Source organism: Trichomycterus rosablanca, chromosome 2 (assembly GCF_030014385.1).
Source record: "Trichomycterus rosablanca isolate fTriRos1 chromosome 2, fTriRos1.hap1, whole genome shotgun sequence".
Taxonomy (NCBI): Eukaryota; Metazoa; Chordata; class Actinopteri; order Siluriformes; family Trichomycteridae; genus Trichomycterus; species Trichomycterus rosablanca.
Genome location: NC_085989.1, coordinates 9,492,741 through 9,509,997, shown reverse-complemented (window position 1 = coordinate 9,509,997; position 17,257 = coordinate 9,492,741). Strand labels below are relative to the sequence as shown.

Here is a 17,257-nt window from a genome sequence, read left to right as displayed (position 1 = left end):
TTGACACTAAATGGGCACTTCTACAGTCAACTAAATTGGCACTAACTTCTACAGACACACTCCAGACTCTTGTGGAATGGCATCCCCAGAAAAGTAGAGTCTATTGTAACCCCAAAGAGTGTGATAGACAGATGTGTGTGTGTGTGTGTGTGTGTGTTCTCTCTCTCTCTCTTTCTGTTCCTCGCTCTGTCTCTATGTCTCTCACCCCTCCTCCCTCTCTGACTGACTTGACTGGGAGAATGCCCGTGTGTTGTACTGACAGAAACGCTACGCTACGGGCTCAGCGGACATGGAGGCCCGATTAACGGGCAGAGGCCCATTCCCACGCCTGTAAAACTCGGCCCTGCGCGGTCCCGGACCAGGAAAAGCTGGCGACATTTAGGAATATCGCATGCGAAGAGCTCAGCGCCAAGGACGAGCGGGAGAGAAGGAACAGAAATGTGAGGGAAAGATCCATTTCGGATTTCTGTTGATTCAACGCGGCCGCCATTTTGTTGACAGTTGGTGTTTTTTTTTTTAATAACCCTGACTGGGGCTTTATTAGAAGAGCGCTCGTTTAACCTCCTGTTTGCGGTTGTGTTTCGGTGGACGCTATTATTTTCATTATTTTTAGTCCTTTTTTATGTTATGTGAAGAAGGACTAGTTTGCTCATGTAGCCGAGGCACCGTGTTAGCTCGCCGTGCTGCGTTGGTGCGGGTTGCTCGCAGTTAGCCAGTTAGCCTTATCAGCAATGTGCCACTGACAGGACACACAGCCCCGCTCAGACTTCACAGGCTCGTCTGGAAGGGAAATTCATCCAGAATGATCCAGTCTAGAATATAATACAGACGAGTCAGTTGGCCATGTGGGGTTTGTTTTTCTGTGGTGCAAGCCACGTCGGTAGAAATGCCAGCATACTGATTGCAGGTGGACCATGATAAATGATAGCTAGCCTGGTGAGTGAGGAGCTAGCTGCTGAGAAAGTAATGCACGGTTTATTCATCACCGACTCTGAATCAATTAATCAATCGACTCATCTACTTTCCATTTAAACAGTGCACACGGTGCAGGCGACTCAGTGTGTCATTTGACATCCCAGTGTCGCGTCCTACTTATTAGGACGTAGGTAGGGTCACTGTTGTGATAAACATCAGGCGGACTAGTTCGCTGTGTTTGTATAGTGAGACACGATATGTTTACCTCGTAAATAGGAAAACAAACTGTAGTATCTGACAACTGATTGTGTACACTTTTTTGACCAGTACACGTCAGCGGTCAGTGTGACTACTCAGCCGGACTGATGTCTTCATCTTTTGGGTACATCTGTCCAGATCTGTCCTCCCTCCTTCGGAATATAAAAAAGGATATTTTACATTGTCAGCATTTAGCAGACGCTTTTATCCAAAGCAGTTATGACTGAACACAATTTTGAGCTTTAAGGGTTAGGGGCCTTGCTCAGGGGCCCAACAGTGGCAACTTGGTGGTGGTGGGGCTATATATTTATATATATATATATTTATATATAAACATCCACTCACTGACACTTCTTATATGTGGGGGGCGACACGTTGGCTAAGTGGGTAGCACTGTCGCCTCACAGCAAGAAGGTCCTGGGTTCGATCCCCAGGTGGGGCGGTCCGGGTCCTTTCTGTGTGGAGTTCGCATGTTCTCCCCGTGTCCGCGTGGGTTTCCTCCGGGTGCTCCGGTTTCCTCCCACAGTACAAAGACGTGCAAGTGAGACGAATTGGAGACACTAAATTGTCCGAGACTGTTCGATATAAACTAGTGAACTGATGAACCTTGTGTAAAACATGACGTTAAAATCCTAATAAACAAACAAATTTATATGTGGACCACTGTTCGTGTTAACGGGAGTTTGTGGACAGTGAAGCTGATCCTCTTTTCCGCTGATGCTTTGCTACTCGTAGACGTTTGTTTTTCAGTATTTACACTAGCAGGTGTGCTTGGATTTGTATCCACCGGTGGAGTTCCTATAGAACGTTTTGGCTCACAGTAAGAAGGTCCTGGGTTCGATCCTCAGGTGGGGCGGTCCAGGTCCTTTCTGTGTGGAGTTTGCATGTTCTCCCCGTGTCCGTGTCTGCCTGTCATTCTTTCAGGAGCTCCGGTTTCCTCCCACAGGCTGATTGGAGATACAAAATTGATCTTAAAAACTTGTGAACTGATGAATCTTGTGTAATGAGAGTAATGAGTAACTACCGTTTCTGTCATGAGTGTAACCAAAGTGTGTAAAACAATCTCTCAGCTCTAGAATCTGTAAAATTCTGTTTACTCATTTCTGTTTACTAATTTTTGTTTGGTTTACCATTAAGTCTGTTTAAACTGTTGTTTACTTTACTCTAGATTTAGTCTAAAATTAGAGTAGAATATGTGTTTTAATGTTTAGTCAGATCTAGTCTGAATTTTATTAAGTTTGATCTTAAATAAATAAATCAGTCAGACGAATCTGATGAATCTTGTGTAACGAGTAACTACCGTTTCTGTCATGAATGTAACCAAAGTGTGTACAACAATCTCTCAGTACTGAACGCACACGAGTTGCGCCGTGCGGAATACTGTTACTTTTTTGCTACGCTTGTTTAGCTCATACCTGCTGGGATTTCCTCCCGAATTTGACCCCCTTTTTGTTTCCCTTTTCATGCATTTTTGGATGCCAGCAGTGTGCCACAGAGACCATGTTGGATCGCAGGATGGCATGATTTCGGGGTGAATGATGTGATCGCGCTTCAGACCGTTTATCACGGGTGAGTGGTTTTGCACTTCTTTTTTTACAATTCATTACGAAGCAGTGTGGCTCACATGGCGTGAGGTTCATTTCCTAGAAGGGGATGTCAGAGAAAGTTCAGTTTGTTTCAACATGCGACTGTTTGGATCGTTTATGACCTCCTCGGCACTGCCAGAACGAACGATGGGAGTCGATGGCTAATTTACGAGCCGTTGCAAAATTGCACAGCTTCACGCCAGATCGGATCTTTATTAGGCATTCATGACAGATTGACTGTGTCGGGATTCCGACCGGCAGCTTTGAGAATTAGTCTGTGAAGAGTCCGATTTCTTTTGGTTGTTTTTGGTATGTTTCAACCGTTGAGGTTCTACGAACATAGATGGTGATTTATAAAACACTCAACCTTAATAGATTAAAACTAAGGATGGGGATTTGCACCTGTCAGGCTTCTGACAGAGGTGAAGTTAGGATAACCTCAGCTACTACTGACCTGCCTCATTACACATGCAAATAACTGAGATCTGTCTGCTTAGTTGTTTACACTGGAGTACAAGCATGGATTTTGTGGCATAGCTGGTACACAAGGTTGAAACTATTTGAAATAGTGATGGGCTGTTTGGGACTGAGCCAGACCTTAACTGACCTGCTGGATTCTCTGCTGGAGAATCTGTCTAGAACCTTTGAGTCACCTTTGATCTCTGACCCCCAGTCAGGTCAATGGCTGTCAAGGCAACGGAGTTCAGCGCTTGTGCCATGCCACAGGCTGTCCACAAACGAGGCGATCGGCTGTGCTTTATTGTTCGGGTTAGGTTTGGAATTGCTCTCGAGTTACTTTGATCTACAAGCAGTAAACATTGTGAATGTGAATGTGAATTCTTCTAGAATTGTATTCAGTTTTATCACTTAGGTCTAGATTCAGTTCAGATTCCTTTGGATCTGGAATCTGAAATGATATTAGTAGGATTTCAAATAAGTCTGCAAGTATGTTCACTTTATTTTGTTTGATGTGTCCGTCTGTTCAGTTTAATGGAGTCAGTCTAAAAGTCTGCTTGGTTGCTGTTGATGTCCAGAGTCTGATTTAAATAAATAAAACTTCATCAGTCTGATATACTACTTTAGAATCTAAAATTCTGTTCAAATGAATATAGTTAGTAGGGCTGGGCGATTTTGCAAAATTTTAGTCCCATAAAACTTTCAAACTGTATTAACCACTATTATGTGTCGTAGAATGATTCGATTCTATTGAACGGCCCTTTAAGCCAAAATAAAGGAACCGATTCGCGCATTTGGGAGTCGTTACATACATACGGCTCTTTAAAAGGAACCGAGACAAAAGATCCGACTCCCTATCGCAGAATTCACTGCAGCAGTTTCCCAGACGCGATTTTTTTACTCAGAAACGGATGTGATTTAAAATGTAGCGAATTACAATTCTTAGTACAAAGCTTACTTAAGTAAAAGTAAAATTACAGGCTGTAAAATCTACTTTAAAAAGTACAAGTACACAAAAAAAACGACTCAATTACAGTAACGCGGGTAAATGTAATTCGTTACTTTCCAGCCAATCCTGATCGCGCTCATCGGCTCCGTATTTTGATTCGGTTCAGCGGTGTTTGATTCAGTGAATCTTAATTAAACTCTTCTGTTTGTGTCTCGTTTTGCCGATCGTGTTTGCGCTTCTCATTACTGAATCTAACCGTTACCGTGTATAATCCTTGTTGTCTTCCGTTTACTGTTTTGGTTTTAGCTGGTTTTGGACTCTACCTGATTTTGTACCCTGTTTTCGCCCTTTTTATATCAAACTTTCCCTGATTTATATTCCGCGAGCGTCTGGTCAGTTTCTGCTTCGTGACATGTTGGTATTTTAATTAAAATATAAAGTATGTAAACAATCGCGATTGTCACATTCTAACATCGGGTGAAAATGTTCATGCAAATTAACCGAATTAATCGTGAAAATCGCCCAGCCCTAATAGTCAGTATCAAATGCTCTGTATTCTAGAATTGGTCCAGACTTATTATTGATTCAGTATTAATCTTTTTATAGTCTAGGTGGCTTAGTAGCACAGCTGGCATTGTTGGTGTCGCACAGCTTTACGTATTTTTGGTTCTGTGTAGCGTTCATGTTCTTAGCATATCATGTCTCCAGTTTTTTCCATCTCAATTAAGTTTGCAAGTAGGTGGATTCTTCAGTTAGGGCATATTACTCTTAGTTATGAGTATGTAAATGTTTATACCATTCGAAAACTATGTTTGGTAGCTCTAGAATCAGTCTAAACGTCTGTTAACTAAGCTTTAGAATCAGTTCATTTCTGTTTGGTTTACTGTTGAGTCTGTTTGATTTTGTTTAGTTTGCTCTAGAATTAGTCTAAAATTAGAATAGAATAGGCCGCTCAGGTGGCGCAGCGGTAAAAACACACGCTGGAACCAGAGCTGGGATCTCGAATACATCGTATCGAATCTCTGCTCTGCCTGCCAGCTAGGCTGAGCGGCCACATGAACAATGTTGTTCAGATATGGGCGGGACTAAGCCGGATGCGGTCTCTCTCTCTCTCATGACTGGTGCAGTTATGACCTCTGCTGGCTGATTGATGCTGCCTGCACAGAGATGAGAAAAGAGTGCTCTCAGGGTGTGTCTCTCCGTACACAGTGCTGCACTCATCAACGTGTAGGTGATAGGATGCATATAGCTGCTGCCCACATGTCGGAGGGGGGCGTGGGTTAGCTTCGTTCTCCTCAGTCAGCGCAGGGATCAGCATTGGTGGAGAGGAAGCATGACGCAATCGGGCAACCGGACACGCTAAAAGGGAGAAAAAGGGGAGAAAATACATAAATTATATATATATATATATATATATATATATATATATATATATATATATATATATATATATATATATATATATATTTATATATATAAAATTAGAATAGAATGTGTGTAAAATGTTTAGTCAGATCTAGAAGTTGTTCGAATTTTATTAAGTTTGATCTTAAATAAAACTGAAATTCTGTTACTCTTAAATTATGTTCAGTTTGATTGTATTAGGTAAGCTATAGAATCAGTTTAATATTGTAGTTAGTTAACTAATTAAGACTAAAATTGAGTTCAGTTGGTTCTCGAATCATTTAAAAATTCTCTTCAGTCGACTTTAGAATCAGTTAAATTTGGTTCATTTGGGTCTAGATTTAGTCTAATTCAGTTCAGTTGGCTATAGAATAATTGTTTCAGTAGCCGCGTTCACATGCAGCCCGATAATCCGTTAATAATCGGATTACATCTATGTATACGGAGTAGACTAGTTTGCCATTACGTATACATTTTCTTTCCTATTGAACCGTGTGGGGGCGGCACGGTGGCTCGGTGGGTAGCACTGTCGCCTCACAGCAAGAAGGTCCTGGTTTCGATCCCCAGACGGTGCGGTCCGGGTCCTTTCTGTGCTGAGTTTGCATGTTCTCCCCGTGTCTGCGTGGGTTTCCTCCGGGAGCTCCGGTTTCCTCCACAGTCAGGTTAATTGGAGACACCGAATTGCCCTATAGGTGAATCGGTGTCTGTGTGTGTATGTGTGTCTGCCCTGCGATAGACTGGCGCCCCGTCCAGAGCGTACTGTCTGTGTACCTTGCGCCCATTGAGAAGCTGGGATAGGCTCCCCCCCCACTCGCCACGACTCTAATTGGATAAGCAGTTAAGAAAGTGAGGGAGTGAACAATGTGGGTAATCCTTTAAATAATCTGTTAAATAGTAGAATCATAGCCATGTAGACACTTGTATCCGATTACCCGAAGTACATTCTGCGCACATACAACTCATCCAGAAGTTTCATGTCGTCAGTGGTGGGACTGGCATCCATCCCCTGCCTCGGAATATTGCAGGACATGAAATCTTCCTCTCCCCACTTCTTTAATAAGTGAATGTGAAATACATTCAAACAAACAAACAAACCATCTGAAACTTTAGGTAACGTACTGCTCCTCTTACTCTGACTGGACCCGCGTGATGCTCGTTGTCAGGGTAACGTGTACACTAAGTGGTACTCTACACATGCGGATCATTTTAGATTGGATTACTCGTAGCGTGCACACACAAAGATTTTCATCGGATTGTTGAATAGTGTGTACATGAAAACACCCCAGTCTTAAATACTGCCTCATTAGATTCATTGTAATTGAATCATTTGTAAACACTGCAGCACAATGGTAGGTAGTGTAGGTTTAGCACAGCACCAGGGTCCTGAGGATCTGGGTTCCAACTTCACCTCTTAGATCACAGGAGTTTGACATGTTTTTTCTTTGTCACATTTACAAATAGATTTCGTCTGGATATTCTGTCCAAAGGTGAAAACATGCAGAAGGTGGACTGGCTGTTTGAGTAGTATGTGTAAGCGTAAGGGAGTAGGTGTAGGGGACTTCATGAGCGGACTTGGAGCAATTGAATTTCCTCTGGATATTCTGTTTACCTCTAACCAAAGCAGAAAAGATGCAGTAGGTGGATTGGCTGTTTGAGTATTATCTAGGTGTAAGGGATTTCATGAGCAGACTTGGTGCTACCCTAAGCAGCAGGGTCCAGAGGATCTGGGTTCCAACTTCACCTCCCTGGTCACCGTTTGTTTTTCTTTCCAAAGCTGAAAACATGCAGTAGGTGGATTGGCTTATTGAGTAGTATTTAGGTGTAAGGGACTTCATGAGCAGACTTAGTGCTACCATAAGCAGCAGGGTCCTGAGGATCTGGGTTCTAACTTTGCCTCTCTGGTCACCATTTGTTTTTCTTTCCAAGGCTGAAAACATGCAGAGGGTGGATTGGCTATTTGAGTAGTATTTAGGTGTGAGGGATTTCATGAGCAGACTTAGTGCAACCATAAGCACCAGGCTCTTACCAAAGCTGAAAACATGCAGAAGGTGGATTGGCTGTTTAGTATCTGAGTAGTATCTAGGTGTAAGGGATTTCATGACTGGACTTAGTGCTACCCTAAGCACCAGGGTCCTGAGGATCTGAGTTCCAACTTTTTTCTCTGGATATTCTGTTTACCTTTTATCAAAGCTGAAAAGATGCAGAAGGTGGATTGGCTGTTTGAGTAGTATCTAGGTGTGAGGGACTTTATGAGCGGACTTAGTGCTACCCTAAGCACCAGGCTCTTACCAAAGCCGAAAACATGCAGAGGGTGGATTGGCTTTTTAAATGGTATTTAGGTGTAAGGGACTTTATGAACGAACTTACTGCTACCCTAAGCACCAGGGTTCTAAGGATCTGGGTTCTAACTTTGCCTCTCTGGTCACCGTTTTGAATTTGACATTTTTTTGTTTTAGTCACATTTACAAATGGATTTCCTCTGGATATTCTGATTACCTTTTACCAAAGCCGAAAACATGCAGAAGGTGGATTGGCTGTTTGAGTGGTATCTAGGTGTAAGGGATTTCAGGACTGGACTTAGTGCTACCCTAAGCACCAGGGTTCTAAGGACCTGGGTTCCAACTTCACCTCTCTGGCCATCGTTTGTGAGGAGTTTGACATGTTTGAGTATTATCTAGGTGTAAGGGACTTCATGAGCAGACTTACCGCTATCCCAGCTGTGATTGAGAATATTGAGCATAATAAAAACGGGAGTGCACTGTAAAACACTGACTAATCAGAACGATGAATAACGCTGTTACTGGCATCTATTAAAATTTTTGTTTGGGTTTTTTGCCGTGACCTCAACTAAGCAATAAAACCAGCCGTTTTAGCAAAAACAACCCACGTTTCAGCATTTATGTCCAATAAGTACCAGGGCTGTAAAAGGAAATGGCAAGAAGTTGTTAGTGTCTCCACAGCAATCTGCTTTATTGCTCTTTTCATCTGTTGTTTTAAGCTTCTCATTTCCATCCAGCCACCGCCATGCACGCTGAAGGTCTGACTTTAATTTATAATACACGACACGTAAAAGACGTGTTTTATTCTTAAACCTAGGCTTTTAAAAGTGAAAAGAGCTTGACTAGACACTACAGTGGCAGCTAGATTTCACTTTTTTTCTTTTCCTTCTTTAGTTTTTCCTTTTCAACTGAAGTAAAAGAAGAGGCGTTACATTATGGATATGTTTTAGTTGCGGTTACGTAAATATAACCTTAGCTTTTAGACCGTGTCAGAGAGAAGTGGAAAACTCTCGAGCTGATTGAAAAGTGCTTGCGATATGAAAAGGTTTAAAAGCTAACGAAAATGTATTTTTAAGCTTACGGCCCTGTTAGGCTTTCAAAGGCAGAGCCAAAAACCGCAGCAGATCACTTCCCAGTTTGTCTGCAGCTATTTTTTGGTGAACCCCCCCCCCCCACCCCTCGCACTTTTACCCCTTTCAAATCAAACCAAAGTGTGTGTGTGTGTGGGGAGGGGTGTAAAGGCGATTTAATGTTCGTGTAGTGAAAACGTTCGTAAGACCTGCAATAGTTAGGAAATAACAGAATGATTGTCACTATGGGAGAGATAGACAGAGGAAATAGAAGGAGGGAGGGAGCGCAGAAGAAAATGTGTTTTTGATTACCAGGAACAGAGAGGCTTTGCTTTGACCGCTGTACTGTAAGCCTTCCAAGCGAGCAAGACACGGAGCACGGGCGACCGAGAGAGAAAAAAAAGGAAGGAACGTACGGTGCGGTGCGGTACGATGGAGGAAGGGAAGAGAGTATGGGTTGTTATGGGTTGTAGCGAAGAAAAAAAAAAAGCTTTTACAATTTGAATGGCGGCATTGGGTTTTACAGATCCAGAATGAGTAATCGTAGTAAACACGGGAACGTGGGCATGGAGAAAGTCAGGCAAGACTCCAAGTCCTGGACCACAGTTTATAGTGGCAGAGAGCCTGTGAAAAGCAATTTCCATGCACAGAATGCTGTCGCTAATTTTCCACAGAGCATACCCGCCCCCCGCTGTCGAGACTATCCGTGCTCACCGGCGTACCGTTTAATTGATCCGGGTGGTCTTAATGAATCCTTTGCACTGGTTGTAAGCTCTTGCTCTAAGAAGAAGCATAAGGCTGCTTCCTGTGTGCCTCTTGATGTCTGTCGACCGCTCTTGTTCTTGCACTCTCTTGCGTTATTGTTTTGATTGGTTGATTGTAGAAGACTGGAGAAAGCAGCCAGACATCCATACACTGAATTTACAGGTCTGTCTTCCCTTTTTGAGGTTTCACCCAGAGGCTGGACCTTCTTCTTTTTATATATATATATATATATATTAGGGCTGTCGAAGTTAACGCGATAATAACGCATTAACGCAATCTCAATTTAACGCGATTAAAAAAAATTGTGCCGTTAACGCAAATTCTATTTGGCCCTGCGAGTCATCCGTAGTTCATGTTGAGACTTACCAGCGTTTTTCATTTGCGGTTTGTTATCATAATGTAACCAAGCGTGTAGTGATGCACTTGCTTAATAAAGAAATAAATACACAGTATATTCACAAGTTGTCGGGAGCAGAAAACTTTTATTACTTTTTCTGTTACGGTACCGGAAAGCTGGAGTCATCGCGTTAGCCAAGCATGCTAGTCCATGAACTATGGAAGCCCCAAGGGGTCAAAACACACTCACTTCGTGTAGAAACGTCCATCAAATGTCACGATACAAGCACAGAAAAGTCTGTTACAATAACTACACCTTATCCCACCTAAAGCACCGCTGATCTACAATATTTGGAGAAATTCTAACCTACAATCTGACATATATACGAAGTCAGGGGTCTCTGCTGGATAGTATTTCTGCCTAGTATGTGAGTGAATTACAGTTTTCTCTTGTCCCAGCAGTTTTTAACATCAGTACATTTAGCATAAAATGTGTTCACCATTTTAACTGTAACATTTCACTAAAAAATCCTTGTTTTCTTCTTTTTTTTAAAAAAATTCGATTAATCGCGATTAACTATATGAAATTCTGAGATTAATCGCGATTAAAATTTTTAATCGTTTGACAGCCCTAATATACAGTGTATCACAAAAGTGAGTACACCCCTCACATTTCTGCAAATATTTCATTATATCTTTTCATGGGACAACACTATAGACATGAAACTTGGATATAACTTAGAGTAGTCAGTGTACAGCTTGTATAGCAGTGTAGATTTACTGTCTTCTGAAAATAACTCAACACACAGCCATTAATGTCTAAATAGCTGGCAACATAAGTGAGTACACCCCACAGTGAACATGTCCAAATTGTGCCCAAATGTGTCGTTGTCCCTCCCTGGTGTCATGTGTCAAGGTCCCAGGTGTAAATGGGGAGCAGGGCTGTTAAATTTGGTGTTTTGGGTACAATTCTCTCATACTGGCCACTGGATATTCAACATGGCACCTCATGGCAAAGAACTCTCTGAGGATGTGAGAAATAGAATTGTTGCTCTCCACAAAGATGGCCTGGGCTATAAGAAGATTGCTAACACCCTGAAACTGAGCTACAGCATGGTGGCCAAGGTCATACAGCGGTTTTCCAGGACAGGTTCCACTCGGAACAGGCTCGCCAGGGTCGACCAAAGAAGTTGAGTCCACGTGTTCGGCGTCATATCCAGAGGTTGGCTTTAAAAAATAGACACATGAGTGCTGCCAGCATTGCTGCAGAGGTTGAAGACGTGGGAGGTCAGCCTGTCAGTGCTCAGACCATACGCCGCACACTGCATCAACTCGGTCTGCATGGTCGTCATCCCAGAAGGAAGCTGACGCACAAGAAAGCCCGCAAACAGTTTGCTGAAGACAAGCAGTCCAAGAACATGGATTACTGGAATGCCCTGTGGTCTGACGAGACCAAGATAAACTTGTTTGGCTCAGATGGTGTCCAGCATGTGTGGCGGCGCCCTGGTGAGAAGTACCAAGACAACTGTATCTTGCCTACAGTCAAGCATGGTGGTGGTAGCATCATGGTCTTGGGCTGCATGAGTGTTGCTGGCACTGGGGAGCTGCAGTTCATTGAGGGAAACATGAATTCCAACATGTACTGTGACATTCTGAAACAGAGCATGATCCCCTCCCTTCGAAAACTGGGCCTCATGGCAGTTTTCCAACAGGATAACGACCCCAAACACAACCTCCAAGATGACAACTGCCTTGCTGAGGAAGCTGAAGGTAAAGGTGATGGACTAAACCCAATTGAGCACCTGTGGCGCATCCTCAAGTGGAAGGTGGAGGAGTTCAAGGTGTCTAACATCCACCAGCTCCGTGATGTCATCATGGAGGAGTGGAAGAGGATTCCAGTAGCAACCTGTGCAGCTCTGGTGAATTCCATGCCCAGGAGGGTTAAGGCAGTGCTGGATAATAATGGTGGTCACACAAAATATTGACACTTTGGGCACAATTTGGACATGTTCACTGTGGGGTGTACTCACTTATGTTGCCAGCCATTTAGACATTAATGGCTGTGTGTTGAGTTATTTTCAGAAGACAGTAAATCTACACTGCTATACAAGTTGTACACTGACTACTCTAAGTTATATCCAACTTTTATTTCTATAGTGTTGTCCCATGAAAAGATATAATGAAATATTTGCAGAAATGTGAGGGGTGTACTCACTTTTGTGATACACTGTATATATATATATATATATGCCTCCTCTCCACCTCTGACACATGGGCAGCATGCGGGGTTTCTCTGAACCTTGGTGTTCTGTAGAGAACCGACGCGCGTTTCCACCAGTTTTTGAGAACCAAGCAGCGTCATCATCGGTGGGCGTTACTTACTAAGAGTTAAGAGAAGTAATAACATGGCGGAGTGTGTGGATTATGTGCGAGCATTTGTGCTGCTGTTACAGATGTTTGTTTTCATGTAAAAAGCAGCGATCTAAATATCGGTGATAAGAAGACGTGACGTGTTTGTCTCAGTTGTTGTTTTCTTTAGTTTATTGACGTGAGAGGAGTTTTGCGCTTCGCTTTCACCGCGACTCTCGGCGCAGATAGCCGATTTACTCAGCGCTCGACAAAAGCGGTGAAACATCATTAAAGTTCCACAACACGAACAAACATCTGTGTGAAATAAACATCAAATCCAGTCTAAAATACCACATGTATCTGTGTTTAACTGGATTTACTTCACGTGTGTTTATGCAGCTCGGGGAGTTAAAAAAGCTTCACGCTTTATTTTTCACGTTAAGCGTTTTCCCTTCTGTCCGGGTCACTTTTATCTCGTAATATCACACAATTCACCTTTTTAAAGGCGCTTTGAAAATATCAGCGGCAAACTGGTTCAAAATGTAATCAGGTGAAGTTTAAAATGTAAAAATGCAGCATTAAGCTCCATACGCCCACTGACAGACGTCACGGTTCGGGCTGAAAAACCAAGTATTCTGTGGTGCCAGATTGGCCCTCTAGTTCGCTGTCTGGAACCTCTTTTTTCCTGGTGGAAACACGCGGAACCGGTTCAAAATCAAGTTCGGGAACCGGAACGGGCTCAGTGCCGCGCCGGTGGAAAAGGGGTATTTGTGCACTGAGTGCAGTGCAGCTCAGCGTTGTGTACGGAGAGACACACCCTGACAGCACTCTTTTCTCATCTCTGTGCAGGCGCCATCAATCACCCAGCAGAGGTCGTAATTGCACCAGTCATGAGAGAGAGACCCCATCCGGCTTAGTCCCGCTCAGATCTGAACAACAGGCCAATCGTTGGTCATGTGGCCGCCCAGCCTTATCCGGCAGGCAGAGCTGAGATTAGATACGATGTATTCGAGATCCCAGCTCTGGTTCCAGCGTGTGTTTTTACCGCTGCGCCACCTGAGCGGCTCGAAATCCATTTTCTGAATAAGACTTTAGGTTAAAATGGTCATTAAACTAGACTGAATCTAATGCAATTAAAGGTTGTACACAGAGCCCACATGTGCAATGCCAAATTAGCCTGAATCTATCCTCAGTGTTTCCGCTACATGTACTTTGCGGTGGCGGGCCGCCGCTGCTTAATTATTGCCGCCGCTCCATCAGAATTTATTAGAGATGGAAGGATCGATCGGCTATGAATCGGTATCGGCCGATTTTTAATCAAAATATGCTATCGGCGATCGGCCGATATTTCCTAAATGTAGCCAATCCGATCGTGTGATATATAAAGACCATGTTAAGTTAACAGCTCAGTGGATCGATCCAGACTTTGAGCTACGACGCGCCAACCATCACATCACCATTCATCAACAATCGTACAGACACCATCGTGAAAGCTCTTCACGACCTAAAATAACATCATTAACGTTGTGCATCATACATACGATGTAATTTTGCTGATTGTAATATTTACTTTAAAAAGATAATTCAACCCGGTCACATCTGAGTCGATTCTATCAGCCCGTTATATAAACTCCTGGTTCACTTTGGTAAATCGGAAGCGGTTCTTACTTGTGATGTAGATGAGAACAGAAGATGTTACAGAGTCAATCAGAGGCAAAAGTTTATTCATTACCAAATTCGTTAGTTCAGGATCATCTGCTGAACTTTTAGGATAATCAGAAAACTTTTAGCTCCTTAGACGGAACGAGTCTGACTCGGTTACAGATCTGTGGTAATAGCAGTTTAATTGAGCTTTTTAATGTAAGAGAGTCACACAAAATGTTCTGTAGTAGTTGGTGTTTATTTAAAACCACGACATTTAATTAATAACAGTAAACACGGAGAGATAACTGAGAAGAAGAACTTACGCTTCGCGAAAAATGAATCGACTCGTGAATCACTTTAAGCGATACAGTGAACAGATCATTTCTCTTAAAGGCACAAACACACACACACACACACACGCTGCTCCGGTTTATCTTCACTGTGAGGCTCTTTTTAAGGTTTTTTCAGACTGAACGGGATAACATTAAACCTGCGTGTGTGTGTGGTCAGTTAGACTAATGAAATATGTCTCCTGTGGGTAAAAAAAATAATTGTTTGATGTACCCCCTATCGGAATCGGCTATCGGCCGATATCCCTGAAAGGAGATCGGAATCGGTGCCAAAAACCCCGATCGGTACATCTCTAGAATTTATATAATTACATGAAACCGCAATTACCCCCGTCCCAAAGCACTCACAGGCGGTCAGTCTTACAACCCGCGTTTCCACCAGTTTTTGGGAACCAAGCGCGCGTCATCAACGGTGGGCGTTACTTAAAGAAAGTAAAGAGGAGTGATGTGGAGTAATGCGGAACGTGTAGATTATGTGTGTGTTCGAAAAGCTAGTGAGCTCTCTACATAGACTCATTTTACGTCATCCTGTGCGCGCTCCCGAGAAGGAGGCTGTTCGAAATCCTAGATGCCTACTGAGGCATCTTAATATTTCAATGTTATTTTGACTCAAGAACGAGTAAGCATCCGACGCTGCCTTAGTGATCAAGGCAATCCCAGAATTCTTTGCGGGTCGGGTGCTCTTCTTTCACAGAAAAATAAACATGGCTGACGGTGCGGAGAAACGAATGGAGTTATTTTCAAATGAAAATAAAATATTACTGATTTTTAACTTGTATAAACTTGTACCGAATGTTTTTATTTGCAAGTTCAGGCTTGTCAGGAAATGTAACCGTTATCGGTACATTAAGGGAGGCTATATTGACATGTTAGCGTGCTGTGCTACCTCAATCCATTGGTTTGAATGACAAAATGCTAAATGCTAAATGCGAAACCCGATGGAATCGCTGTCTAAGTAGTGCGTTCGAATAACCTGCCTTATAAGTCATTGACTTATTAGAATCCTCTCTACTGAGGCAGCTGCCTATGTAGACAGCAAGGCAGCTCCCTAGGTTTTCGAACACACCCTATGTGTGAGCATTTGTGCTGTTGTTACAGATGTTCATTTTTATGCAAAAGCATCGGATTGGAACTATCGGTGATAAGAAGACGTAGACGTTTGTCTCAGTTGTTGTTTCCTGTAGTGCATCACGTGAGAATCGTTTTGCGCTTCGCTCTCACCGCGACCCTCGGCTCAGATAGCCGATTTGCTCAGCGCTCGACTTGAGCGATAAAACATCACAAAAGTTTCACGACACGAACATCCATCTGTGTGAAATAACCAATAAATCCAGTCCAAAAGCTTGGTGCTTGTGTGGTGGTTCTGCAGCTCGGGCTTTTGAAATTCGGCTTCTCGGGATTTTCGCTCGGCGGCTGGTCGGCGCTAGATTTGCCGGCTCGGGAGCAACTCGGCGTTCGCTCGGCGATCAAAACTCGCCTCTCCGAGCGCTCGAGTTTTCTAGCACGTCAGATATCTGATCTGAGATGTGCGACTGGGAATGAGTGACATGTCGAACAGCCAATGAGAACGCAGGATACGGTGTGAGGGGAAACGCAGGAGAGGAGTGTAAACAGGTGGGACAGGGGGATAATATAGTTTATATCAGAATACATCAGCACACACACACGTTTTACAGTATTTCTGACCTGATCGTTCTCTACAAAACATAACAACAAAACACCAACATTGCAAAAATATTTATTAACCTCCAGCTCACTACAGAACAATCCATGCTCTTCGTGTTGCCAAATCCACTCAGATTCATTTATTTTTCCTCCTTGATTTCATCACGTCAGCGCACAAACACTTTGATCACTTGGTACTTGTTGACATGCATTTTTGGACGTGGTATCATTAAACTTCTCGTCACTTCTCACGTGTGTTTTTGTTTAAAAAAAAAAACGTATTCTAAATAGGTATCGGTATCGGTATCGGCAAGTACAAAAATACATGTACTTGTACTCGTACTCGGTTGGGAAAAAATGGTATCGATGCATCCCTAGTTGCATTGCAAAAAATATCCACTCCTTCATCCAGATTCATTTATTTTTCCTACTTGCTTTTACACTACACATCAGCGCTCGAACAACTTTGATCATAGTTTGGGAGACCACATAGACTTGTCTGAGAGTCCTCATTTTGATAGATTGTATGGTGTGTGACCCCCTATCACTGATCAGTCATGTAGTGTGAAAACCACAATGACTTAAAAAGCTCCCGATAACAAGAGATCAAGTTGTGTAGTGTGAACTGTACGGCGATCCGAACAACTGGAAGTGTGAACTCGTGTAGTGTGAACTTGGCATTATTGTCAGTCTTTGGTGTTCTCATCAACACCACCCAATGGAGCTCTCGTGAACTAGATAATATAGCATTCACACTTCTGCTTGCGAGAAGACGAATCCTCATTAATTGGAAGTCTCATTTCCTTCCCTTTTATTCTTTGTGGTTGAGAGATGTTATTTTCCTCTTGCATTCCTCTGAGGGGTTCTACAGACAACTTTTAAAGGTGCTGGTCACCCTTCATTACTTTTTTCCTTTTTCTTTCTTTTGGGCAGCAGTCGTATGCATTTCGTCACCTACGCTAGACGAGATCACCTGCGGATCAGCTCAGTGTACGGAGAGACACACCCTGATCAACGCACCCTTTCCCCGCCCCAGTGCAGGCACCATCGATCAGCCAGCAGAGGTCGTAATTGCATCAGTTATGAGAAAGTCCCTATCCGGCTTGATGTCCCACCCCTATATGAACAAGGCAGAGCTGAGGTGAGACTCGATACGATGTATTCAAGATCCCAGCTTTGGTGTGCTAGTGTGTGTTTTTAATAGGGCTGTCAAACAATTAAAATTTGTAAT

General features: G+C 43.0%; 1 protein-coding gene across 5 annotated transcripts in view; it reads left to right on the top strand.

The window, feature by feature from the left end:
* Positions 1 to 281: 281 nt before the first annotated feature.
* ash1l (ash1 (absent, small, or homeotic)-like (Drosophila)) overlaps positions 282 to 17,257 on the top strand; it is a 68,114-nt gene continuing 51,138 nt past the window's right edge. The window contains exons 1-3 of one of the 5 annotated variants that reach the window (XM_063010971.1): positions 282 to 440; positions 2,659 to 2,742; positions 16,963 to 17,167. The gene's annotated coding sequence lies outside the window, so the exon portion shown is untranslated. Of the gene's footprint in view, positions 441 to 2,655; positions 2,743 to 16,959; positions 17,168 to 17,257 lie in introns of all 5 variants that reach the window. The other 4 variants (XM_063010970.1, XM_063010968.1, XM_063010969.1 and 1 more) reach the window with 4 other exon arrangements.